We start from the raw sequence: 27,885 nt of genomic DNA, 5'->3' as shown, positions 1-27,885 counted from the left end.
CTTGGCTAAGAACGAGAACCCGTCTAATCCTGGCCAAAGAGCTTTGAAATCAAAGGAATATCGAGTCTCGTGGGTCAAGAACCAGAGAGAGCCCTGTGCCCTGTCAGGGCTCTCAAGTTCTATGTGAATAGGACTAAAGAGATAAGAGGTCCCTCAGGTAATCTCTGGTGCTCGGTGAAGAGACCAGATTTTGCTTGCCGTTGTCGAAGAATGCTGTTGCTTTCTTCTTGAGGGACGTCATTAAAGAGGCTCATTCATCTTGCCAGAAGACTGATATGAGCCTCTTTAAAGTGAAAGCTCACGAGGTCAGAGCCGTAGCTACTCTCTTGCCTTCCAAAGGAATATGTCTATCAGAGATATTCTTGATAGCACCTTCTGGAGGAGCAATTCCGTATTCGCCTCACATTACCTCCGGGATGTGAGAACGATTTACGAGAACTGTAGTTCTTTGGGACCTTACATTTCGGCAGACACAGTTTTGGGGGCTCGAAGGTGGCTCTCTCCCTATCCCTTAGCTTAGTTTAGGTTAGTTATTGTGTTTTTGTGGTTGATGGTGAGATCTTCTGTGAAAATCTCCCATTCCTTAGTGTTAATGTCAGGGGTTTTTTGGTTAGTTGGTCAGGTGGTGGTCGGTTGCTGTGTTACTGCCATATGTTTGGCTAGATGGTCTTGTCACATTGTGGTCACGTCCCCGTTGACAGAGCATCCAGAGGGCACCAGCACTACAGGTCCAAACCTGGCTGGCAACTCTGATAAAGCATAAGCAGGCTTTAGGTGACAGTAATCACATAGTCTACTTTGCTATCAGGTAAGGAACCAATAAGTTAATCTTTTATTTTAATTTAAATTTCCTAAAAAATCCTAGTCTGTCTCTACCCACCATCCGAAGGTGTGATTCAGCTATATATATATCTGACAGGTAAGTTTCATGAACAAAATGTTATTGTTATAATACAATTAAGTTTGTTCATACTTACCTGGCAGATATATATAATTAGAGTGCCCACCCTCCTCCCCTCAGGAGACAAGGGTCATGAATAAATATGAATAGAAAATGGGAATGGTTCCTGATATCCGCCTCCCAGCGGCGGGAATGGGTACTACCACCTGGCCGCCCCACTACGTGTGCCGCGAGTTCTTTTCGAAAGTTTTGAATGTCGGACGTCAGAAATACCGCTATATATATATCTGCCAGGTAAGTATGAACAAACTTAATTGTATTATAACAATAACATTTTGAAAAACTAATTTGGTTTTTTGTATGCAAATCCATTACCTTATATTTTTCAGGTCTTTCCTCCCAACCCAACTCTCTTTTGGCAGTAAGACATGTAACACTTGGTATGATTTTACTGCCAATGGAGGGCACTTTGGGCCCAGGATGTGCAGACGACACAATTGGAGCTCTGCTACTTCCATTTTTTAATGTATTTGTAAAATGAACTGGTATACATTTAAAACTATTGTAAAGTGGTAAGTTAGTATAAAACATTAATTTTAGTTTTAAATCACTTGTGTGTTTGTGTTTGTGAAACAAAAATTATTTTAAAAAGACTTTTTATTACAAGGTTATATTTTATTAATCTCTTTTTCTATTTTAGGGTGTTCCGTGCTAAGGATGTGAAAAGGCAAACTTCACTGGGCTATGGTCTTCTATATATCACCAATGTGAAAAGTTTTGGCTGATGCCAGTCATTAGTTGAATGGAAAGAGAAGTGCACAAGTATTTGCATGGGTAGTGGTAACCATGAAATTCATAAATATGAAGTTAAAATAATAAGACTGACTTAGTGCATAGTATGAATGGAAATGCCCATAGTTACATAACTGGATTTTTATATGACTTATGAAAAGTTAGTGTTGTAACAAAAGTAAAGATGAGCACAAATAATACTGTATTGCATTTTAGGAAAATAGATGCAAGTGGAAAATTAACTGCAGAGAATTTATCAAGTTTTCTTCAGATATTGTAACTTCAACTTAAACAGTTACAATGCAGTATGCCAATGTTTAGAAAATATCTATTTTAATAAAGTATAAATAATTAATTACGTACTAAGGTGTTAAGGTAATACGTACATACTTGTGATGGCCAACTTTTCACATCACCACATGCTGTCCAATTACTACAATTTTTTTTGTGGTCTGATTTTAGCCTGTCATTTGTGAATGAATCCTTCATGATAGCTCCATGAGAATTTAGAAATATGACTCTGTGAGGTCAGACTACTTTATGAAACCAAGAGTGACCAGTGGTGTTTGTTCATATCCTGAGGTATGACATATATGTAGTAATTTGAAGCAGTTAAATATTACAGGTAATTTTGTTAAAATGGAGTTCTACATTTTTTGGTGCAGACTCTCAATAAAGTAAATCTTCTGCAATTCAGGTCAGTGACGAAGAAAGTAATTCACGATAGGCCTGTTAGTATTCACCTGATTTATTTTCTGAGAATAACAAACAAATTTTATAAGACAGAAATGGCAGTTGCGAAGGCAAAAGCCTCACAGGAACCTGTGGGGTCCAAAGTACAAGTTAAAGATTTGTTGGCTCACATGGATCCAATGATTTACCTAGCAGGCACAGCTGACAACACCTCAGAGATGTTAGCCTACGTTGCTGATATGGATCCTGCTTTTCATAAGCTCGAAATAGTCAAAGGCCTAAGAAAGGAATTAAGAAGCAAACTTGGGAGAGTTATAGAAGAGAGGGCTGTTGATTACTTGGAACAACATAAAGGGAAGATGCGGGCAGATAATCCTGTAGATGTTCTAGTAGAGAAAATTGGTGAGGAGGAGATTTATAAAAACTTTATAAATGATATTGAAGAAAGTGTTAGAACAACTGTACAGGGTATATCTGAACCATTTTGATTGATGAAAGTTGGTAAACTGGTATGTTTTCACATGAGGAAGATGAACTTGCTTACAATGCCAGCCCCAATGGTTCTAATGAATCTTCTCTGAATTCATCGCTAAACCAGTCTGGATTACTCTTTTTACATCCTGCTCAATACAACAGTATTGCTCAGGGGCTACTGACAAAAAAAGATTCCCATGCTTGGAATGAAAGTTTGAATATTTTGGTTTCAGTAACCCCTGGGGAACCAGTCATGCAAGAGTGCTGGCCTGATCTGAAGAAAGGCCTTCGTGACTGTCTTCTTGAGGTATCTCATGAAGTGTTTGGAAAGGCTCTGAAAGTACACTGTAAGTTATTAACATCGCAGGTGCAGAATGCTGTTAAAGAAGCATACCTGAATCTTCTTGAAGCTGTAGCTGGTTTTTATATGTCAAAAAAACATCTATCAAAGATACCTTTGAAAGGAGAGGCAGTTAACTTGAAACCATGTGAAAACATCATAAGAATCCTGAAAATCATCGTCGATTTTCAAGAGGAACTACCACTTCTGTGGATCAGGTATCCAGAAAGATATGTAGATGACATGGTTGATTCAACATTCAATCTTTTGTCTTTGTACCTAGGTAGGAAAGACAGCACATCAATGAATGTTCTTGATATGCTTTCCATAGTAGACAGCAACATATTTTGGTTCAGGAGGTGGGTTCATGGACAATGGGGTAGGAATAAAACTTTCTCAGCGATGAAGAGTAATTCAGTAATCTTGCTTTATTTAGTCTCATATTGTATTCAGTATTTGGAAAAATGTCCAGAAACCATTGATGGTGTAAAGTCTGTGTCTCTGAGTTCTAGTATGGTGAGCTATTTAAGGTTTATACAAAATTTCAAGTTAATCATGGCAATTATAAGTTATTCTGATGGTAGAAAACTCTTCCCAGTCAATGTTCCTTCAAGGGATGAGTTGGTAACAGTTCAGAAAATCCTTCAGATATTTATCAAAGCGTCATGTAACAGTAAGATGGCAAAGGAAATTACAATTGAAATCAGTAACCAGCTTCAAAAATACTGTTCAAGAGACGAAGTAAGGTGCTGGATTCTCTGTGATGCTGGTGCAGTTGAGACCCTTTTAAATGAAGTCACTTCTTTAGAAGACATATCAGACAAGAAAGACAGCAAAGGAGAGGATGGAACCAAAATTTCACCAATGCTCCTAAAAACAGTCCTAAGTATTTTTCAGTCCATTTTGTCTACGCAAGTGGGACAAAGGTATATACTGTTGGGGAGAAAACGGAAAGCCAGCTCAAAGTCAGGTCTTTTAACGGTTACTAAACGCCAAGCATGTGAAGTTATGGACTTGATTCATTTTGTCTTGAAGAGTGAAACAGCAAATGTACATTTAAAGAAAAAAGCTGTAAGTGTTTGTTGTTCTTTACTGTCATCCCCTATTGGGATACATATGTGCCTAGAACCACACACTTATTGAAAATGTCATTGGTCATCTCCAGAAGAATGGATCAAAACTGCCCAAAAGACTGCTACAGGGAGAAGATCTTTTGAAAATGGAGGAAGTGTTACGTCTTGGTGACTCGCAGTCTTTCCCTCTTCTTATTGCAATTTTGTCAACTTACAAAGGAATTTCTCTTCTTGAAAGTGAAGGCATTCTCTCGCTAGTGTTGAAGCAAGTCTTACCCCATATGGCCAAGAATGGGAAGATAAATCAGAAGATACTTTCATGTGTTTGCACTTCATCTGAAGGTAAGCATTATGATCACTGTTGTGGTCTGAATAGATTCTTATACAAAGAAATATAATAGAGAGGAAATTACAATGGGAAGATTATGCACCAAAAATATCAGGGGAAAGAATTAAAACAATGGCTGTAAAACATTTATTAAGGAACACTATTGGTTCATACAGGTGGAAAGCAGACATTCTCTTAGATTAAATGAACTTCAACTATAGTTGTTAAGCTGTCCAGATTGTGTTCAATGTTATTGATTAGGATTAATTAATGGTAGTGGGACTCCCACTTGTGGTTGTTGCAAAAACAGCATGAAGGTTCTAGATCATTTTTCATTTTATCATTTACACAATATTAATTGAATGTGCATGTTTAGTCTTTTGGTTTGATTTTTGTTCATACACGAACAAACCTTCGGGCTTAACAATAGGATAATTTCTAGCGCCTAGCTGGATCCGGTTAAAACGCAGATGAAAGCAAAGAATCTTGTGAGATCTGGCAATACGTGCGTATGTCAGGTGAAGAGTAGTCAAGGACCACGCACCTACGCCTCGGCGTCAGTCTTTTCTTAACCATCTGGGCGAGAGATCATAACATTGACCTCCCTTGGCCTTTACTTGGTTCATTGCCCGGTTCGATTGTGTTTAGTGTGTGTGTGTGTGTGCTGTTATTATGGCTTCTGCTCCTTCTCGGCCTCATCATCGTGTGTGCCCCGAACTCCAGGTTCTCCGTGTTCTAGTTTTTTGGCTTCAGCTGCGACCCCCCCAACATCACTTGCAGTAGGTGTCACTCTATGTTTATACATTAACGAAGCCTTGAACAGATGCCGTGCATGGCCTAAGAGCGGTGGAAGTTGTTTTATAGCAAGGGGGAGCATCATAAGATTTCTTCCTTCTTCCGATGTTTCGTCTCCTGATACAATCACACCCCATAGTAGTGTGGTGCCTTGTCCCTCCTTTTCTTCCATCGATTTGTCGTTGGAAGTTTCGGGAGGCCCTCAGGCTGATTTTGTATGTTGCTCCTCCTTCTTCGGGAGTTATTTTGATTCCCAAGAGGGAGGAATTTTTTTTTTTTTCATCATTGTCTTCTTTATATTTACAGCCCGAGGCGTCCAAGATGGCGGTGCTTTGGAAGAACATGGGGCTATGGGGTTCTCCGTCCTTGGAGGGTTTGCTGTCTCTTTTCTTGGATGGTTGCTATCCCCCCTCCTCCTGCCCTCGTCTTCATGGGTAGCCGAGGTCAGCCATATTGTATTGCTCCGCCAGTGACAGTTGCCGCTTCTACTGGTCAGAGGGAAGCCGTGGCGTCAGCCCTGCCAGTGACATCACGGGGTCAGCCATTTTGTATCCCTCTGCCAGTGGCATCTGCTTCCCATTCGGATCGAGGGGAAGCCGTGACGTCATCGTCGCTTATGACGTCACTTCCATCGATGACGTCACTCTCAGTCACCTCCACTGTGCTGCCTTGCTCATCTGTGTCGTCATCGTTCATTGCCGTAACGTCATATCTGCCCTCCAGTTTGCTGCATCTCCCTTCCATGTCGTTGGAGCCTTCTCTTGCTGATCTGTCTGTGGCTTTATGCCAGGCAATTCTTGAGAGATTAGACTTTGTTTTAGAAGTTGAGTTGGCTGCCATGTTGGCTGGGAGGACTGGAAGCAAGCATGTTGCATTGCCCCCCCCTGTCTCCTGTGAAGAGGTTGTGTAGAAGCCAGTGCTGTCTTCCTCTCCTTCTCTGCTGTGTCGGCGTATCAAGCGTTGGAAGGCTAAGGCTAAGGCCCTTTCTTCGCCTGTGAGTGAGGAACAACACGCCCGTATTTTTGAGAGTGTTGGTGTTTTGGAGAGTGTTATTGTATCTTCTCATGTGTAATCTGCAGTGGCTGCTTTGCCCTCTGCATCGAGTCATGAGCATGTTGCAACCTCCCCCCACCCATGCACATGTTGCAGTCGCTGCCACTTCTTCTTCAGGGCCTATCCGTTTCCGTAAGGATCTCAAGGCACCTGTCAAGAGGTCAAAGGTTGTGAGCGCAGAGTTGGTGCAGCAGGAGTCTTTGCCTGCCCCTCTCCCTGGTTCTACCAGGAGTTTGACTCCGAGGGATTCTCATTCTCTCTCGAGTGTTTAAGATTCCTCCCCAGCTCACGTTAGTTCGTCTGCCACACCCGTGCCCATTCGCGGCCATGTTAAGGAGTCATCTGTTGGTGGAGCATAGTGGTTCCTGGTGTTGTGGTTGGTTTGTCCTGGGAGTCGGCGCTTGGGTCAAGCCCACACAGGTTAGTGGTATTTTGGGCTGTTTGGCTGTTGATTCTTCTGTTATTTTGAATGAGGAAGGGGTTTTAGATGGACTGCACACCCTTCTCGTCGTTGGTCTCTGTTGCCGAAGCAGGAGGAGGAGACATGCAAGAGTTTTGTCTTCCTTTTTCAGAAGTCGTCAATCTCTTTCATGGTTTCAACAATTTGGAGAGTAGGACTCAGGCTCAGTCATCTTACACTCCTTTCTGCTTGGAAACCTTGCTGGGAGCTACGTAGGATCCCAATCCTTCGTTTCAACTTCCCTCATCGGGGCACGTCCAGTTGGTCTTGCATAAGGTTAACGCCCCTATTTCAGATCGGGATGGTTTGCTTTGCACTTAGGCTCTTCCAAGCTGCTACCCCCACCTCTCACGAGGCATAAGAAGTACTATGCTAACGAACTCGTCATTCGTCTGAAGCCGGGATGGACTTTAGAGCAGGTGAAGTCGGTGGTTCCATCGTTGTCTCCACAAGATGCCTCAGCGTTGGAATCTATGGCAGCCTCCATGTTGCAGACAGTTTCGTGGCTCTGGTCTACGGTCATTGCCAAGATAGCTTCCGACAGGTCCCGAGAAGGGTTGGTGACTGCGTCCTCTCTTGCCAGTTTGTTGCAGTCCGGAGGCAAGACGTTTTCGTATATGGCTTACCTCAATGTTAATTTATGGGCTAACCTTCTCCTGATTAGAAGAGACATGGCTTTATCCAGGAGGGAAAGGTCAGTTGACCCTGAAACCTTGCTGGCTTCGAGAAATGGGGATCTGTTGGAGTCTCAGTTTTTGTTCCCTTGGACCGAATTGGAGGATACGATAGACCGGCACCAGGCCGGCACCAAGAACTTTGTGCACCAGACTGTGTCTAAGTCGGAGTCTTGTCCTCTGAGGCATCCGGCTCCTCCTCCTTCCCCTGCCCAGCAGCAGTCAAGAAGATCGTTGTTGGAGGTAAAGGGGGCCGTCAGTAGGTTGCCGTCTCTCCCTCTCCTGTGCCATGGGTAGGTAGTTGCTTGGCGGGCCATTGGACCAAGTGGCTGAGTTGTGGGGCGTGAAGTTGGTGGTAGATGTCCTTCTGGTAGGGTACCTACTGCCATTCGGCTTCCCTCCTCCTCTCTCAAACAAGCCACAGCTCAAAGGACATATCCTCCAGATTCTCTGAAGTTCTTGGCTTTTCGGGAGAAATGCAGAAGATGCTGGACAAGAATGCGATAAAAGAAGTGGTGCGTCCGTCTCCGGGATTTTAGTCACATCTTGGTGCCCAAGGAGTCGGGAGGTTGGAGACCTGTGATTGATTTATCCACCTTGAATCACTTATCATGAGACACAGTTCAAGATGGAGACCCGTGTTCAGGGTTGGTAGCTGTAAGGGAAGGCGACTTCATGCTATCGATGACTTGAGGGACGCATACTTCCAGATCCCAAGTCATCCGGTGTTCAGGGAGTTCCTTCGCTGCTCTCTTGGGGTCAAGGTCTTCGAGTTCAAAGTCCTGTGCTTCAGGCTGACCACAGCCCCTCAAGTGTTCACAAGGGCTTTCTCTCTCGTATTAAGTTGGGCCCATGCTCAGGAAATCCGTTTGCTGAGGTACCTCAATGATTGGTTGGTCTTGGCAGGTTCCAGGGAAAAGTTGCTGCAGGACAGAGATTGTCTGCTTCGGTTTTGTCTGGAACTGGGCATTGTGGTTAACCACGAAGAGTCAAACCTTGTACCCAGTCAAGTATTCTCTACCTGGGCCATATCATTGATATGGCAGTTGCAAGAGTTTTCCCGTCGGATCAGAGATTAGATAAGTTACAAGTGATGGCACGCGACTTCCTCTCGGAACCACATCAGTCAGCTCATCAGTGGCAGGTTCTTCTAGTTTTGTCTCCTCTGGAGAAGCTAGTTCTCATGGGCATCTTCATCTTCAGTCTCTACAATGGAGACTGGGGGATTTCTGGTCTCCGGTGGGGCCTCACACTGTTAAAGGTTCCTCTGTCTCTGGAAGTAAGAGAAGACCTTCGTTGGTGGTTGGACGACTGAAATCTTTTGAAGGGTGTCCTGTGCTCTCTACCACCGGACTTCCTTCTGTTTGCAGATGCCTCCCTAGCAGGTTGGGGGGCTCATTTAGGTGGCCTCATTGCCTCTGGCGCTTGAGTTTGGAGGACAAACAGCAGCATATCAGCGTCTGGCAGTTAATGAAGTCAGCCTTCCTGGGTCTGAAGGAATTTTGGGAGAAAATTGAGAGTCATTCTGCTCGTTCTCATGTTGGACAACACCACAGTGGTCTCCTATGTGAACAAGCAGGGAGGTCTGGTTTCATGTCAACTTCACGCCTTGACTGTTGAGGTTCACCAGTGGGCGGTCTTCTGTTCAGTATAGCTCTCAGCCAGGTATATCCCAGGAAAATAGAATGTGGTTGTAGACAAACTCAGTCGTCGGGATCAGATCCTAGGCACAGAGTGGTCCCTTCAAGTAGTAGCTGACAAGCTCTTTCTGGTTTTGGGGAGACCCATGCTGGATCTTTTTGTGACACAATTCAACATGAAACTGGAGATATTCTGTTCAGTGGTACGAGAACCTTTGGCGTTAGCGAAGAATGCGTTACAACATCCCTGGGACAACCTGGAGTGTATGCCTTCCCTCCATTTTGTTCGATCTGTCAGGTTCTGAACAGGCTGATGAGTTCATAGGGTCTCATGATGACTTTGGCAGCCCCTTTGTGGCCTCAGACAGAATGGTTTCCAGATCTGCTGTAGTCGTCGAAGGTTCCGAGGGAAATTACCCCTTGGTGGCATCTCCTGTGTCAGCCACATGCAGAAAGGTTCCACCAGTCAGTAGAATCTCTGTCTCTTCATGGTTGAAGGCTACCAAGTATCTCCTCTGAGAGAGAGGCTTTTCTCAGAGAACAGTAGGGCATATGTCCAGCAGTCTCAGAAGGCCAACCTCTGTGGTTTACCAAGGCTATGGGCGATCTACTGTGATTGTTGTCATAAACGGGTTTTTTTTTTTTTTTTTTATTTGCAACCTCTATTCAGTGAATAGCAGACTTTTTAACCTTCCTCAGAGATGAGAAACGTTTGTCTGTTTCTGCCATTAGTGGCTACAGGGCAGCCCTGAGTTAGTGTTATGCCTTAGAGGTATCGACATCTCCTCGTCCTGGAACTTTCCTTGCTAGTTAAGGGGTTTAAGCAGTCAATTCTAGGGAGCTCTTGGTTCTCAAGAGCTTCACTAGGGGTCCATATGAGCCTTTGTGTCGCTTATCAGACAGGAGCTTGACACTCAAGACAGTTTTGCTCCTGGCCTTGGCATCTTCGAAGAGGGTAGGAGAGCTCCATGGTCTGAGCTATGATGTGAAGCACATCAGGGGTTGGGGGTCAGTGTCCTTCGAATTTGTCCTGGAATTTGTGGCCAAGACCCAAAATCCCTCTGTGCATGATGATAGGTTCACTTCATTTTTCATTCCATCACTGAATGACTTTGTAGGTGGTGATGCTCAAGAGCTTTTGTTGTGTCCCGTTCGGGCCCTTCGATGCTATCTTAAAGGGCACAGCACCTTAGACTTAGCTGCTGCAGACTTTTTGTTATCACAGGACATACAAAGAAAGAGGTGTCCAAGAATGCTATCTCTTTTTGAATACGGGAAGCCATCAGACAGGCATACTTGACTCCTGATGATTCCGCCACTATGTCTGGGCAGGCTAGAGCACATGACGTTAGTGGTATTGGTCCCTCTCTGGCTTTCAAAAAGAACTTGGCTGTACATACAGTGTTGAGCGCTGGTACTTGGTTATGCCAGTCCACTTTCACCTCTTTCTATCTTTAGGATGTGTAACTCATAGTTGCCTTTAACAGGGCACTTTTGTATCTTACCTAAGATGATTTTGTTTTGTGGATAGAGAATGTGGGAGTTGGCTGGTCCATTTTCTCTTCTTTCTCTTGTACCTTTCTTTCTTCCTTCGGGCGGGTTAAGGAATAGACACGTCATTCGCTGGACTAGTCTGATACAGTGAGTAAGGTAGTCATACTGATAGTGTTGTCACTTGGTATATAAATATCAAACCCTCTATTCAGTAGCACATGCTCCACTCCTTGCCAAGGAGGAGTTGGAGCGATAACAAACCCTGGTGTGTTGGTTTGTTATTGGACAGTCAAAGTTTCTCTTTGTTTCCCTGTACAATGATTCTCCCATATATCATTGTACGTCACTCAGGGTCTGAGTGGTTAGATATCAATTGTTCATACGCAAGCAAACCCTCGGTCTTAACAATAGGATCATTTCTAGCGCCTAGCTGGATCCAGTTAAAAAGCAGATGAAAGCAAGGAATCTTGTGATATCTGGCAACGCATGCATAGATTGAGTGAAGAGTGGTCAAACGCCGATAATCTACGCCAGTCTTTTCTTAACTGCCTGGGCGAGAGTTGTGTTTTTTCTTGGCTTTTTCCCGGTTCATTGCCCTTTTCGTCTCCCTTAGTGTGTGTGTGTGTTTTTACCTGGTATTATGGCTTCTGCTCCTTCTTGGCATCAGCGTATGTGCCCCGGAGTTCCTGGGTTCCCATGTTCTTGTTTTATGGCTTCGTCAGAGACAGACCCTCACATTACATGCAGTAGGTGTCGTTCAAATTTTTGTATGATTACGAATCCTTGTACAGAATGCCGGGCATGGCCTAAGGAGCAGTGGAGGAAGTTTTATGGTAAGAGGGAACATTGGAGAGTCTCCACTCTTCCTACTTGGGAGGGCTTTGCTCCTATTCCCGATGTTTTGTCCTCCACAGTAGTCAACCCCCATAGTAGCTTTGTCCCTGCATCTCCTTCCTTTTCTTCCATTGATTCATCGATGGAAGTATTGGGAGGTCGCCAGGGTATTTTTTGTAATGTAACCCCCTCTTCCTCGGGAGCTTTTTCGGTTCCCGAGAAGGGTGAGGTATTTTCATCATTCTCTTCTCTTCCAGAGTCGGAGGCGTCCAAAATGGCGGCGATTTGGAAGATGCTTGAGCTAGGGGGTACCCCGTCCTTGGGGTGTTGCTAGCGCATTTTGTGGAGGCTTGCACCCCCCCTTCCCGGTCCAGCCAGGCCATCCCCCCTCCTCCTGGCCTCGTCTCCGCGGGTGGGAGCAGTCGGCCATCTTGTATTGCTCCGCCGGTGTCTGCTGTCGCTTTGTATCGGAGTGACGCTGCAGTGTCAGCCCCGTTGATGACGTTACAGGGTCCATCTTTGTGTATTCCTCCGCCAGTGGCGTCTCTTTCCCCCGCACAGAGGGGAAGCCGTGACGTCACCACCGCTTGTGACGTCGCTCTCATCAATGACGTATCTCCCAGTCGCCTCCTCCGATCCGCCTCACTTAGCCGCGACGTCATCACTGCCGCCCAGTTCGCAACATCTCCCTTCCTTGTCTTCGGAGCCTTCTCTGGCACATCAATCCGAGGTCATATGCCAGGCAGTACTTCAGAGGCTGGACTCTGTATTGGATGTGAAGTTGGCTGCCTTATCGGTTGGGAGGACTGGTAGGAAACGCATTGCTTCGTCCCTGCCTTCCGAGAAGAGTGCGCATAATAAGCTAGTGCTGGCTTCCTCTCCCTCTTCCCCCTCTACTCCTTGTCAGCGTATTAAACGTTTATCTAGCTTCTCACAGGCTGCCCCTCTGTCTGCTAAGACATCCTGAGTTGGGAAAGACTGACGTGGTGGCATAGGTGCGCGGTCCTTGGCCATTCTTCACCCGACATACACACACGTTGCCAGATCTCACAAGATTCCTTGCTTTCATCTACATTTTAACGGGATCCAGCTAGGCGCTAGAAATTATCCTAATGTTAAGACCTCAGGTTTGTAGCTATGAAAAGTACAAATTGTCTTAGAAAATTTGTCATTTTTCTATAATGGTGCGAATGAGGAAGATTATGTACAGTAAACAAACCCTTTATTTTCTCATGGCTTAATGCTCAGTATGTGTAGAACCTAGTGATTAAGGATAAAATGTTCCAAGGATCACTATTCTTTTATGTCACACAGTAGGGGTAACCTCATACATATTTTCTGGACTAAGCTCATGAATTAATAACTTCAGTTTTTGTGGCCCTGCATTTTCCAGGTTTGATTTCTAGTGCTTGTTACATGTACATACAGTGTTTTATTCACCATATGAAGTTATTTATTTTAGCCCTTTTTCACTTGCAGTGTCTGTGTAAGTGATTAGATAAAGGGAAATTCTTCATTAAGTATCTCATTCAACTAGTACAGTCTAGTATTGTTAGCTATCATCTCTTGCCTGTAACCATCAGTGACTTATAAGTACCTTTTTCAGTATGTATACTGAAAATGTAACTTTTTAGCATTGTTGCTTCATTGTACTGTATTGTTAGTTTAATGATTGGTTAATAGTTTTTGTACCTGTATAATTGAGTTGTCACAGGAAAAGAAATTTTCAATGTGTGGGGGGTAACTAATGAGTAGTTTAGTTATTGCTGGAACACTTGGGAATGAATGCAAATGGGCTTAAATCAATTTGTTTCTGTATAAAGTGAGAGGCATACTGTAATTTACATCTCTGCTATATTTTTAGTACAATAATATTGTATATACATAGTTCCATTTACCTTTCCCTGTTTTTATGATCTGGGAATAGTGAGTACTAATGGTGTTTTTTTTTTTTTTTTTGTTGTTTTTTTGTTGCTCCTCTTTATTTTTTTTTTATAGATATGGTGTTCCTGTCCAACTTGTCAGTCCATATATCCAAGTTTCACTGCCTCCATTGTGACAGAAATTTTATATTCATAACTCTTATTTGCTTAAAGTATTTAGGCACTGTACATGTTTTTATGGAATGTCTAAAGTAAGTGTAGTAACAGTATTATTGAACTGTGAATGATGTATGCTTCACTTGTCCTCATTTTTATATTATGTAACTCCGTCATTTCTTGGCTACTGTGGTTGGTCAATTGCCCTTTTGATCAGCTGTCTCATTCATTGTTTTCATGGATTTCCTCAGATTATTTCAAGTCAGGCAACACTGAAATTTTTAATGGGTAAAAGGAGTTTAGGACAGAATTCTAAATTTTTCCCTTTGTTTTTTTTACTGAATCATGGTCTTTAGGTTACTAACTGACACCCCTTTTGAGTAAGTGTTAGTTTGGAATTATATGATAATTTAGCTTGTGGCATCTAAAAGCTTTTGTAAAATATAAGTATACATGCAAGGAAGCATTCAAGTTTTATAGTTTAAAAAGTAAGATTTTATTGTGTTGGTAGTTTGATATAATAATTTTTATCTGTTACAGGTAGTTCAGTCATAGGAGAGCTAGGAATTCTTCTTCCATATTGGGAAATAATTTGTCTTGCTACAGCTGGAGAAGAACCAGGACATCAACCACAAAAAGAAGAAGACAAAGAGGAGGCTTTAATGGCAGCCTTAGCTCCCTTGCTGTCAGTCACAGGAACATACTATGGCTCAAAACTGCTCTCAGTGAAGAAGACTTTTTATCCCATGTCTCTCATTATCTTTTTTCGTTAGACAAGACTCAAGAAGAATTGCACCGTTTGGCTCTGTATATTTTAGGGTCAGCAACCTCTTCCCTTGATTCTATGGTTGGTCTTCAAACATCAAACTAATTATCAAGAGCATCTTTTAGCTCAGCAAAACTCTTCTGTTGATGATGGGAACACAGTCATCATTGATGAGAAGTCAATTATTCGTAACCATATTTTGGTTAAATCGTACCTTTTAGGAGGAAGTGGTGAAAGAATACTTCCCCCACTATTTATTGACTCTAATTCATCTATTATGGTAATGAAATAAGCTCACTTTTCTTGCATGTTCGTATTGCACACATGTACACAGTACTTTGGCCTTGTGATAAGTTGCCATTCTTTGTAAAAGTTACAAGTACAGTATGTATAAGTATATCTTGAGACCTCAGATTTGGAATTGTTTATATTTTAATGGTGAAGCTTACTTTTATCATAGCTGTTGACCTGATGCACCAAATAGCTAATTATAGAGTGTAAGTACCTAAAAATTTATTTTCATACATTCAACTTACCTGTCAGATATATACATAGCTATAGACTCCGTCGTTCCCGACAGAATTTCAAATTTCGCGGCACTCGCTACAGGTAGGTCAGGTGATCACCGCCCTGCTCTGGGTGGCAGGGCTAGGAACTATTCCCGTTTTCTAATCATAATCTCTGTCGCCGGCTGTATCAACATTGTTGTTACTTCCTCCTGACTAGAATTCGTTTTTCGCAAAGCTTTTGATCATCTCTCGCTGATATTTGGTGACGTACTTGGATCGTTGTTTGGCATTCGCTATCGTGGACTGTTTTTTGGACTTGGTTTTTGGAATTTGTGAATATGTCTGATTCTAGTGTTAGTTTCAGAGTGTGTGTGAATGAGGGCTGTAAGGTGAGGATCCGAAAGCTTCGGTAGATCCTCACACTAGTTGTAGGGGGTGTAGAATGGTGAATGTTCGATTGAGAATACGTGTAATGAGGGTGAGAATCTGAGGTGCCACAAGAGTGGAAGAATCTAACTTCATACTGAAAGAAGTAGAGAGAGATAGAGAGAGGAAGGCGGCTTATAAAACCCGCAGAATGTCGCCTCTCATGATACTGTCTAGCTCTGTAGCTTCTTCTATGATGATAATAACCATTCTGTTTCAGCCCGTTCACAACTTGCTAATCCCTCTAGTTCTGCTTCGGAAATAGCAGAACTTAGAGCTTCCCTTCAGAAAATGCAGGAAAAAGTCGCAGCATTGGAAGGTAAGGAAAGTGAATGTGGCAGTGATATTAGTGTCCCCAGTGTAGTGGCGGGGGTCGTCTGGTCGTCTCTGCGACGCTCCCAGGCCTAGACCTCTTCCAAGCTCCCTGGCCCGGAGGAGAAGGAAAGTCGAAAGCCGTACGGGGGTTGTGGAGAATCCCCAACGATCAGCGTCCCTTCGGCAGAATCGATCGTATCGACTGCCAAGGACCGCTATAGGAAAAGCATCCTTCGAGAGTGCTTTTCGTCGTCGAGTTCGCCTTCGCCGAGAAGAGGATGGAAGGAGTCGAATCTTTCCCGTCCTTTGAAGAGGAGTAAGAAAGAGCATGAGCTCAATTCGAGTCCCGAGCGCTTCTCAGAAGGAGGAGCGCCTTCGGTAATAAAGAGGGCGAGAATACAGTCAGACTCTTGGGTCTTGGAGAGATCCTAGAGCGCCTTCCAGATCTCCCTCTCCTAATGCGGAAGATTCCTCAACCAAGAAAATTTTGAAGAATATGCAAGAGCAATTAGCCTTGTTAGTAGGAACTCGTTATAAGGAGCCTACTCGTAAGAAGGATGATAGGCTTCCTATTAAAAGATCTTAAATACCTATCTCCTGCCAGGCGCGACGCATCCTTCAGGGGAGTGTCGCACAGGCGTGCCATCTCTGGGGGGGGCGGTAGCGCTGACAGGAGAGAGGTAAGAAAGGAAGCTACTCCTGTCAAGAGTAGGGCGCCAACCAGAAGCCAGACTCCGAGTAGGCGCAACGAGCCAGTACAAGATTCAAGATCTTCAATCAAGCGCCAAGAGTTAGCTGAAGAGGAAGATCCTGTTAGGAGTAGAGCACTTGTGAGACGGAAAGCGCCTACTAAACATCAGACGCATGCTAAGGATCAGGAGTATTCGGAACGACGTACTCCTACAAGACACCAGGAGTCGTCGGGCCTAGATACTCCTCCCAGGCGCCAGGAGTATTCTGAACTAAATACTCCTCCCAGGCGCCAGGAGTATTCGGAAGCTTATACTCCTCACAGGCGCCAGGAGTACTCTGCACTTAATACTCCTCCCAGGCGCCAGGAGTATTCGGAACTTAATACTCCTACACACGCTCCAGGAGTATTCTGAACAAAATGCGCCTACTAAAAGCCAGGAGTATTCGAGGCGCTTTGCGCCTGCCAGGCGCCAGGAGTATCATTCCAGCGCGTACTCCTCCCAGGCGCCCCAGAGTATTCCGAAGCTTATACTCCTCCCAGTCGCCAGGAGTATTCGGAACTTAATACTCCTACCACGCGCCAGGAGTATTCTGAACAAAATGCGCCTGATAAAAGCCAGGAGTATTCGAGGCGCTCTGCGCCTGCCAGGCGCCAGGAGTACTCGGAACTTAATACTCCTACAACGCGCCAGGAGGATTCTAAACAAAATGCGCCTACTGAAAGCCAGGAGTATTCGAGGCGCTTTGCGCCTGCCAGGCGCCAGGAGTATTCCAAGCACGTTACTCCTCCCAGGCGAGATACTCCTACTGTACACCAGGCGATTCCTCGTATGAAGAGCCTGACACTCGTAAGAGAGTAAGAGAAGAGTCAGTAGAAAGAAGAAGAGGCCTTCTCCTTCCGAGCCTATCAACCCAGAAGATGCCTCGGAGGACGAAATGAAGGAAGGATCTTCTAATTATAAAGTTCTTTCGTCCCTTCTGTTGGAGGAATATGGAGACTCTTTGACGCCAGCTGCTCCCCCTTCGCCACGCTCGCAGTTTTCAAGCACGAAAACACTCAAGTCTTCCTCTTTCCTTAAAATGAAGCCTGCCATTTCTATGAGGAGAGCTCTACAATCTCTTGACTCCTGGTTCAAGAAGAAGAAGGAGTTAGGAAGGACGGTCTTTTGTAGCCTCCCGCTAAAACTTACAGGGAGGAGAGGAATTTGGTACGAAACGGGAGAGGATATGGGATTATTCTGTCCGTTTTCAGTCTGAGTCAGACTTCTCGAGTTTGGTGGATTCGTCGAGAAAGGCACGCCTTGAATGCAGCGCAAGGTTACATGGGGGCTTTCGGAAACGGACCACCACCTCATCAAGGGACTTTTTCATACTTTAGAAGTTTTTAACTTCTTAGATTGGTCCCTTGGGTTCTGGCCAAGAAATCTCAAGAAAATGAACAACTCGACCCAGAAACCCTGAATGCATCCTCGCCTGCATTGATAAGGCTGTTCAGGATGGATCGGCTGAGGTATGCTCTCTATATGGTGCAGGAGTTTTAAAGAAAAGGGCGGTGCACAGTGCTTTCCTCACGAAGGCCGTCTCTCATTCACAGAGAGCCGCCTTATTGTTTGCGCCTCTCTCTGAAAACCTTTTCCCTCGCAGTTGGTGAAGGACATCGCGCATTCTCTGACGGAAAAGGAGGCCACCCAGGATCTCTTAGGGACAATCCTCAAGGAAGAATAGGCCTGTGGCTAGTGAGAGAAAAAAAAGTGGCTCGCCCAGCTCAGAAACAGCCCTTTCGAGGAGGTCTTCCAACTAGACCGATCGCCAGAAGGAAGTCAACCGATAAGAGGGCAGGTCTTCCTTCCGTTCCTTTAAGAAAGGGAAGTGAAAATTCTGTCCTCCAGACACCCGTAGGAGCCAGGCTACATTATTTTGCGAAAGCCTGGGAAGACATAGGAGCCAACACTTGGACGATGTCGATTATCAAGAAGGGTATCGCATCCCATTCAAGGACATTCCTTCCTTGACACATCTCCGAGGGAATTGTCCGCCAGATACAGGGACCCTATTCTGAGGGATACTCTTCGTCAGATGGTGGAACAGATGTGGGACAAAAGAGCAATAGAACTTGTGCTGGATTGCAACTCCCCGGGGTTTTACAATCGCTTGTTTCTTGTAACAAAAGCCTCGGGGGGATGGAGACCGGTACTGGACGTAAGTGCGCTGAACAAATTCGTCGAACAACAGAAGTTCAGCATGGAAACGTCTGCCTCAGTCCTTGCAGCACTGCGGCAAGGGGATTGGATGGTGTCCCTAGACCTTCAGGACGCATACTTCCACATCCCGATCCACCATTCGTCGAGGAAGTACCTTCGATTTATGTTCGAAGGAAGAAATTATCAGTTCAGGGCCCTGTGTTTCGGCCTGTCCACGGCTCCTCAAGTCTTCACAGACGTGATGGAAAAATGTAGCAAGGCACTTACATTTGAAAGGGATAAATGTCTCCCTGTACCTGGACGACTGGCTCATCAGAGCCAGGTCTCAAAAGCAGTGTTTGGAGGACCTGCGAACAACACTGGAATTGACAAAGTCTTTGGGATTGATCGTGAACCTCGAGAAGTCTCAGATGATCCCCAGCCAGAACGTGGTTTATCTGGGGATTCAGATGGATTCTCGGGGTTTTCGAGTTTTTCCATCTCAAGAGAGAATAAAGAAAGGCTGTGCCACAGTATCGAACTTTCTAGGGAAGGAGCGCACTTCAGCGAGGGAATGGCTGAGCCTTCTGGGAACCCTTTCCTCGCTCGAACAGTTCTTTCTCCTAGGAAGATTACATCTTCGACCGCTTCAGTTCTTCCTGAAGAAGAAGTTGGAGTTGGAAGACAGGTCAGCTCTCGGACACGTTCCAATCTCGGAAGAGATAAAACATCATTTGAAGTGGTGGTTGGTTCCATTAAAGGAAAACAAAGGAGTGTCCCTGCAAGTACGGAACCCCCAAGCCTGACATTGTTTTCAGACGCCTCGGTAGGCGGGCTGGGGTGCAACATTGGGACCCAGAGAAGTGTCAGGCACCTGGTCGGCAGAAACAGGTGTCATGGCACATAAATTGCAAAGACTCTTAGCGATTCACCTGGCGCTAAAGAGCTTCGAACACTTAGTCAGAGGCAAAGTCGTGCAGATAAATTCAGACAATACGACAGCTCTGGCTTATGTCAAGAAGCAAGGAGGGACGCACTCTTTTGCTCTGTACGAGCTGGCACGGATCTACTGATTTGTTTGGGCGAACCAAAGGAAGGTAATTCTCCTAACAAGGTTTGTTCAAGGGGGAGAGGAATGTGAGAGCGGACAGATTGAGCAGGAGATTCCAGGTCCTTCCCACAGAGTGGACACTCCACTCAGAAGTCTGTCAGAGCCTTTGGCTCCTTTGGGGGAAGCCTCAAAATAGATCTTTTCGCCACCATTCCTCTCCAAACGGATAGATACATTTTGTGCCCTGGTGGAGGATCCCCGGGCTTATGCAACAGACGCCTTTCTCCTGGACTGGTCAGGAATAGACGTTTACGCTTTTCCCCCGTTCAAGATACTGGGGGAAGTAGTCAGAAATTCGTGGCATCCGAAGGAACCAAGATGACTCTGATCGCTCCGTATTGGCCAGCTCAAATTTGGTTCACAGAGGTGATGGAATGGACAGTGGACTTCCCCAGATCTCTTCCAAACAGAATAGATCTGCTCAAACAAAAACCCCACTTCGAGAGGTACCATCAAAAATCTACCCGCTCTTGCTCTGACTGCCTTTCGACTATCGAAAGACTTGTCAGAGCGAGAGGTTTTCCTCGCCAGGCAGCAAACGCAATTGCTAGAGCCCGCAGATCATCTACGAGGCGAGTGTACCAATCGAAGTGGGAAGTTTTTTCAGAAACTGGTGTAGGTCGAAGAAGCTGTCCTCTTCCAGTACCTCTGTGACCGAAATTGCAGATTTCCTTCTGTTTTCTTAGACAAAAGTCGCATCTCTCAGTACCAACTATTAAGGGGTACAGGAGTATGCTCTCAGCAGTCTTTAGAAACAGAGGATTAGATCTAACGAATGATAAGGATTTGCGCGACCTCATTCGTTCATTCGAAACATCTAATCACTTGTACCTAAGGTTCCAAGCTGGAACTTAGATGTGGTTCTTAAATTTCTTTCATCAGATGAATTCGAACCACTTCACACTGCTTCGTTCCGTAATATCACTAGAAAGTGTTTGTTTCTGATCTCTCTTGCAACGGCAAAAAGAATCAGTGAGTTGCACGCCCTTGATCAAGAGTTGCTTCAAAGGAGACTCCGCGAATTTGTTCATTTCAGTCCCTTTTTCTGCCAAAAATGAAACCCTTCGAATCCCTGGCCCAGGAGCTTCGAAGTGAAAGGACTTCTAGTTTTGGTGGGCAGAGAGGCAGAAAAGACAGTTCCCTTTGCCCAGTTAGAGCTCTAAAATTTTATCTGGACAGGAAGAAGCAGTTGGGGGTTCGCAGAAAGGTCTTGGTGCTCAGTGAAAGACCCCAAGAGAGCAATGTCCAAGAACGCTTTAGCCTTCTTGTTAGAAGTGTTATCACGGAAGCTCATAAGAAGTGTCCAGATGATTCTTTTTAATCTTCAAAGAGTGGGAGCCCACGAAGTTAGAGCAATCGCAACTTCGGTGGCGTTCCAAAGAAATATTGTCACTAAAGAACATTTTGGACACAACTTATTGGAGATGCAACTCTGTGTTTGCATCCCATTATTTAAAAGACGTGCGAGTTACGTATGATAAATGTTTTTCGTTAGGTCCGTTTGTGTCAGCACAGACGGTTCTGGGTAAAGGAGAAAGCACCAATCCTTAAAATTATGTACGTAACCCTCTTGTCGGATGTGTTCTCTGGGTTTTCGGTGTATGGGAGTGTCAGTAGTCGCACAGGCGGCCTTCACTTCTCTTCATTTGAAAATCGAGTGACATCTGACTATTAGAGGGGTACAAAAATTTTGTTATTTTTGTATGTATGAGTTTCGAGTTTGTGGTTGTTTGCAAAGAGTTTGGGGATAACTCTAGGCAATCTTAGAACTAACAAGGGTTAGGATCGGGTGATCGGGATTGGTTGTGTGCTCCTTAAAATTAGTGCGTGTTGTCATATAAGCGGATGTGCTCCATTGACAAACGCCAGTTAGGATTCTGTCGAGTAAGTGGAAGAGACCCCATCGACAGATCCACAAGAACTCTTGGCCACAGATCACTATCTCGCTAAGGCTCTTGAGATGAAGCAGACTCCTGGGCAGTAGCCACGAAGTCTTCCATCTAAAAAGGTAGGAACTAAGGTTTATTAATACCTACAACATATGTTGTTTACCTGTCTAGCAGTTTAGTTAGCTGTCTTTGCCCTCCTCAAAGCCCGGGTGTCAATCAGCTATGTTATATATCTGACAGGTAAGTTGAATGTATGAAAATGACATTGTTATGATCAATAAGTTTCATACATACTTACCGGCAGCATATATACAATTGAAGACCACCCAGACCCTCCCCGCAGGAGACAGGTGGAGAGAGATGATTAGAAAACGGGAATAGTTCCTAGCCCTGCACCCAGAGCAGGGCGGTAGATCACCTGACCTACCTGTAGCGTGCCCGCGAAATTTGAAATTCTGTCGGGAACGACGGAGTCTATAGCTATTGATATATCTGCCAGGTAAGTATGTATGAAACTTTATTGTATCATAACAATGTCATTTTATTATAAAAATGATTATTTTTGAGGTGAAACTTACCCTCTATCACTAGCTTTATCTTTGGCTACTTGGTGCATCAAGTAAGCAGCAAATGATAGAGTATAAGTACATAAGAAATTGATTTTATTATGAAAACTGATTTTGTCATCCTTATTATAAATTTGAAAAAAAGTTTCCCAAAGAAGCAGTGCTTAATTGCATTGCAACTTGTCTTCTCTTGTTCTTTTGCTTCAGTCTTTGTGTCTTCTTTGCATATTTTTTGTTAACTATTTTGTATTCAAAGATGAGTTTTATTTTCTTTTTTGTTTAATGCAAGCTGATGTCAGTGTTCAAATAGTACATATTGAAGGTACTAGTATAATATTGTGGGTATCCCTTTATGGACAGTCCCTGGTTATCGGTGGGGGTTCCATTCTCGGCAGGGTGGTGATAAGCGAAAAGCACCATTACCTGAAACTTGGTGATTTATGGCACTGAGTTTCGGTTAATGGCCCCGATAACCGATTAATGGCGTGTTAGATATGTTATGGTACCATAACTCTATTACCAATAACCAAAATTTGGCTGGTTATGATGCCATAAATTGCCGATTTTATGCCACTATACAAGCGCCATAAAACTGGATTGCCATTAACCGAGTCTGCCGATAACCAGAGACTGCCTGTACTTTGGTTACCCTGTCAACATTAGCATTTACATGAAGGTTTTAATGTATGACACTTACCTGGCAGGTATATATATAGCTATATTCTCTGTTCCACCTGGCAGAAATTTTCAAAACTCGCGGCAAACGCTAGTAACCTATTAGTAGTTCAGGCAACCACCACCCCGTTACCGTGGCGCTAGCGCTAGGAACCGTTCCCAAATTGGGTCAGATTTCTCTGCCAGCCGAACCAGGCAACATTGTTGGTGGTTCCCTGCTAGGATTTTCATTCTCGTTGCTGACTTTTCATGGATCTTTGGTATTGTACTCGGAAACGTTAGCTTGGCATTCGCTTTGGATTGTTCTTTAAAGATGTCTGATACTGGAAGTATGTTTAGAGTTTGTAAAAGAGTAAAAGAGCAAGGTAAGTTGCCGAAAGCTTCGGTCGACCCTCATACCATTTGTAAGAAGTGTAGAGAATGTGTGTACTTGGGAGAATAGGTGCTTTGAATGTGAGAATTTATCAGAGAAGGAATGGAAGATATTTATGAAATATGTTGAGAGACTTGAGAAAGATCGTGTAAGGAGATCTGTTTCTCGTAGTGAGAAGTCGAATTCTTCTAGTAAAAGGAGTGAATGATTTCCTCTCCAGCTCCTTCTAACGTAGAATTGGTAGTTCCTTCCTCCCCAGGTATCTCCTGCGCCGCCGCTGTATCGGAGGAGGCGAACGATACACATATTGTGAAGGTGTTTGCTGCCCTTGCGTCCATTGGCGACCAGATACAGCGGCTTACGGATAAAGTTAGTGCTTTTGATGTCAGTGAAAGTGTAGTGGAGGGGGGGCGTCTGATCGTCTCTCTCGTGCTCCTAGACCTAGACCTCTGTCAAGCTCCCAGACCCAAGGGAGAAGGCATGTCGACAGTCGAAGGGAGGCGAGAGAGGTTTTGTCGCGGTCAGGCGTCCCTCGAAACAGTCCCTGTTGCAAGTTCCCAGGCTGTTGCAGTTCGCCGCAGAAAAGGCGTAACTGGGAAGTGTGCGTCCTCGGATGGTTCGACTTCCGAGCGGGAAGTCGGTATGCAGTTGTGTCTCGCCCCCTCAGAGGACTTTCAGGACGTCAACGGCTCTCGAGAGACATGCTCAAGATCGTGAGGCTTGGAGTAGTCCTGAGGTGTTGTCCTCCTCGAAGACGGGGACGCAGTTCCGATCAAGAGGAAAAGGATTTTTCGTGCTAAAGAGGACTCAGGGCGCACTGGCGCTATACGCCTTCTCGTCCTTGGATTTCGATGAGAGACTCTCCTCCATCTCTGTCTATCTTCTCCGTCTTTCTCCGTCGGGTAGAGTACAAGATCGCTCTCCTTTACGTCGCAGTCCCGTCGTAATCTTCCTCCTTCGTCCTCTACCATTCAGGAAGATAGTACGAAGGGTTTCTTAAGGGAAATGCAGTCCAAGCTGGCAGTTCTTGTGAAGTCTTGGGATGCGCCTGGGCAGGCATCTTCGAGGCGGGAAGGACGATTTCCTTCCCGTTAAGTCTCTAAGAGGAAGACAAGACGCGTTCGTCGAGGACTCAGGGCGCACTGGCGCTACGAGGACAGGCGATCGCTTGGTTATTCAGGACGCAGGACGCAGGAAGGAGAAAATGGTTTCGGAAGAAGCAGGACGCAAACGTCAGGACTCGGGATCAATTGTGGACGCAGACGCAGGCGACAGGAAGCAGACGTCTACGATGGACGCAGGACGCAGGCGGCAGGACATCGAGAGGCGGCAGGACGCCGATTCCTCGTTAGCCGCAGGACGCAGGCGGCAGGACGTTATTCCTTCAGCGAAGCGTCAACACGACAATGATTTACAAGACATTCAGCAGAAGAGGAATTGGGAATTAGTTGAGGAAAAGAATAACGCAACCTTCTTCAGATTATAAGGTTCTGACTTCACGTCTTCTTTCTGTTTTTGAAGGGGAATTCAAACCGACAGCTCCGTTATCTCCCTTATCACAATTTTCCAAGACTAGGACTACAAAGAAGTCCTCTTTCCTTAAGATGACTCTGTCAATTTCGGCGAAGAAGGCCCTTCAACGTGTGAATGACTGGATGAAGGATAAGAAAGAAGCGGGAAAATACGCTTTTTGTTTTTCCTCCAGCTAAGTTAGCATCGAAGTCAGGAGTATGGTACGCTACTGGAGAAAGTCTAGGCCTGGGAGTACCTGCCTCTTCAGGGGGACTTCTCCAGTATAGTAGACAGCTCACGCAGACAGGCGTTACAGTCTGCTAAGGTCTGGTGGACGTCTTCAGAGTTTGACCATCTTTGTAAAGGGATTTTTAGGACTTTCGAAGTCTTCAATTTCCTGGATTGGTCTTTGGGAGCACTGGCGAACTCCCTAGAAGAAGAAGGATTCGCAGGATATAGAAACAGCTAAGAGCATTATGTCCTGCATGGACAAGGCTCTGAGAGACGGAACGAATGAACTGGCTTCTTTGTTCACAGCAGGAGTACTAAAGAAGAGATCGCTGTTGTGTTCTTTCGCTTCAAAAGGAGTTTCTAACTCTCAGAAATCGGAGTTGCTGTCTCTCCCCTTTTCGAAACAGCTGTTTCCTTCAGAGTGATTAGGGATATAGCTCTCCCTTTCTCAGAAGGCCACTCAAGATCTTCTCTCGTCTTCAGTTTAGGAAGTTCTTACCATCCAAGTTGGTTAAGAAAACTTCAAAGGATACTAGGCCTTCGCAACAGCCCTTTATTTCGAGGCAGAACATTCGCTCGAGCCCGCCTTTAGGGGTAAGAGAGTACCCACTAGGAGCCAAGACCACCTCTAAAGAATGAGATTTCAGTCCTCCAGACGACAGTGGGACCAGACTTCAAGGTTTTTGGGAAGTTTGGCAGAACATGAAGGCAGATCCCGGGCTGTCAACGTAGCTCGGGAAGGGTACAAGATTCCTTTCTTAAGAGACCTCCTCTCGCAACATCTCCAGAGAGCCCTCGGGGCAAATTACAACGATTTAGTGAGAAAGCGGCTCTGTGGGAGCAAGTAGCTTCCATGCTAGAGAAAGGAGCCATAGAGCCTGTCTGGATCACGAATCTCCGGATTTTACAACCGGTTGTTCCTGGTTGCAAAGTCCTCGGGAGGTTTGGAGGCCAGTTCTGGACGTGAGTCAACTGAATCTTTTCGTAGAAAAGACCAAGTTTCACTATGGAGACGAACGATTCAGTACTGGCAGCGGTACGTCCAGGGGACTGGATGGTGACCCTGGACTTACAAGATGCTACTTTCATATTCCGATTCATCAGGAAGCAGGAAGTATTTAAGGTTTGTGATTCAGGACAGGGTCTTTCAGTTTCAAGGCCCTGTGCTTCGGCCTTTGCACAGCCCCCAGGATGGTTTCACGAGGATGATGTCCAATGTGGCGAGATGGTTGCATTTAAGAGGGATCAGAGTGTCTTTTTATCTGGACGACTGGTTGATAAGATCCCAATCAAGAAGTCAATGTCTGGAGGACTTGAATCAAACATTGAACTTAGCAAAAGACCTAGGTCTGGTAGTAAACATGGGAAAGTCTCAATTGGATCCCCAACAACAGATAGTTTATTTGGGGATTCAGATATCGTCAGTGACTTTCGGGCTTTGTTTTTCCGTCCCCCGAAAGGCAAGCCCAATGCATTCGGAAGGTGCAGGACTTTCTAAAGAAGGACGATGCTCAGCAAGAGAGTGGATGAGTCTACTGGGCACACTCTCTTCGCTAGAGAGGTTCATTTCTTTAGGAAGACTGCACATGAGACCTCTACAGTTTTTCCTGAAGGATTCATGGCCAAGAAAATTGCAACCGGATTCCTTCCAGTTTCTAATTCCTGCCGAAGTAAAGGAGGAATTAAAGTGGTGGCTGACTCCAGGCAGGTTAGCAAGAGGGATGGCGCTTCAGCAGAAGAGCCCAGACCTCGTCTTGTTTTCCGACGCGTCGGACGCGGGTTGGGGAGCGACATTAGGCCCTCAAGAGGTGTCGGGACGTTGGAGCAAGAAAGAAACAAGTTGGCACATAAACAGGAAGGAACTGATGGCAATTTTCTTGGCCTTGAAGCACTTCAGAGAGTTTGATTCGAGACAAGACAGTGCAGATCAACTCGGACAACACCACGGCTCTGGCATACATCCGCAAACAAGGAGGGACTCATTCTTTTCCCTTTACAATCTGGCAAAGGAAGTTCTGCTTTGGGCGGAAGAGGAAAGGTCGTGCTACTCACCAGGTTTATACAAGGAGAGAAAAATGTGAGTGCGGACCTGTTGAGCAGAAGAGAACAATTCTCTCGACGGAGTGGACGTTGCACATGGAGGTTTGCCAGAGCCTGTGGAAGTTGTGGGGCCGTCCGGTAGTAGATCTGTTTGCGACAGCCAGAACAAAAAAAAGGTTACCAACCTATTGCTCTCCGGTTCCAGACCAGGAAGCAGTGGCGGTCGTACGCATTCCTGATGGATTGGACAAACTTAGATGTGTACGCTTTTCCTCCGTTCAAGATACTGGGGAAAGTGATGAAGAAGTTCAGGGAGAGCCAAGGGACGAGGATGACCTTAATAGCCCCGTTTTGTACATGGAACTTACCCGAGCAGATATACTTAGCTATAGACTCCGTCGTCCCCGACAGAAAATTCGAATTTCGCGGCACACGCTGCAGGTAGGTCAGGTGATCTACCGCCCCTGCCGCTGGGTGGCAGGAATAGGAACGATTACCGTTCTAGAACCAGATTTTCTCTGTCGCGGTAGTGTCAACATACGTTGTTGCTACCCTCCTGACTTGATTTTTCGTTTTTTCATCGCCATCGACCTTCTGGGCTGTCTTTTGCAGGGAAGTACTGGGTCTTTGGTTTGGCATACGCTTTTATTAACTTTTAATGAATTTGGCTTCGAAATTTCGAAGAATATATTACGTGAAACTACCGAATTTTTCGGTAGACACTTATATTTTGCAATAAGGGAAATATTGATTTTTTTTTTTTTTCACTAATACGTGTATAAGTGTTGAACTTGATGAAGGAAATATAAGATCTAACTTCCTACTTTAGGAAGTCAGAAAGCATATAACTAGATACGCTTCCTTTAGAAGCTTTAAGAGCTCTCGTACTAACGAGCAGTTAGAGTATTGACAATTCTAGTAGTTGTTGCATCCTCATCACCTTCTTACTCACAGAATCTACAAATTCATATGTGCAAATTTGAAGATAATCGGATGGAGCTCAAAAGGC

General features: G+C 44.9%; 1 pseudogene; it reads left to right on the top strand.

The window, feature by feature from the left end:
- Window positions 1-1,603: 1,603 nt before the first annotated feature.
- The window catches only part of LOC135198455 (protein broad-minded-like), an 82,472-nt pseudogene continuing 56,190 nt past the window's right edge, over window positions 1,604-27,885 (top strand).

This window comes from Macrobrachium nipponense, chromosome 22, assembly GCF_015104395.2.
Source record: "Macrobrachium nipponense isolate FS-2020 chromosome 22, ASM1510439v2, whole genome shotgun sequence".
NCBI lineage: Eukaryota > Metazoa > Arthropoda > Malacostraca > Decapoda > Palaemonidae > Macrobrachium > Macrobrachium nipponense.
This window is presented reverse-complemented; position numbering and strand designations above follow the sequence as displayed.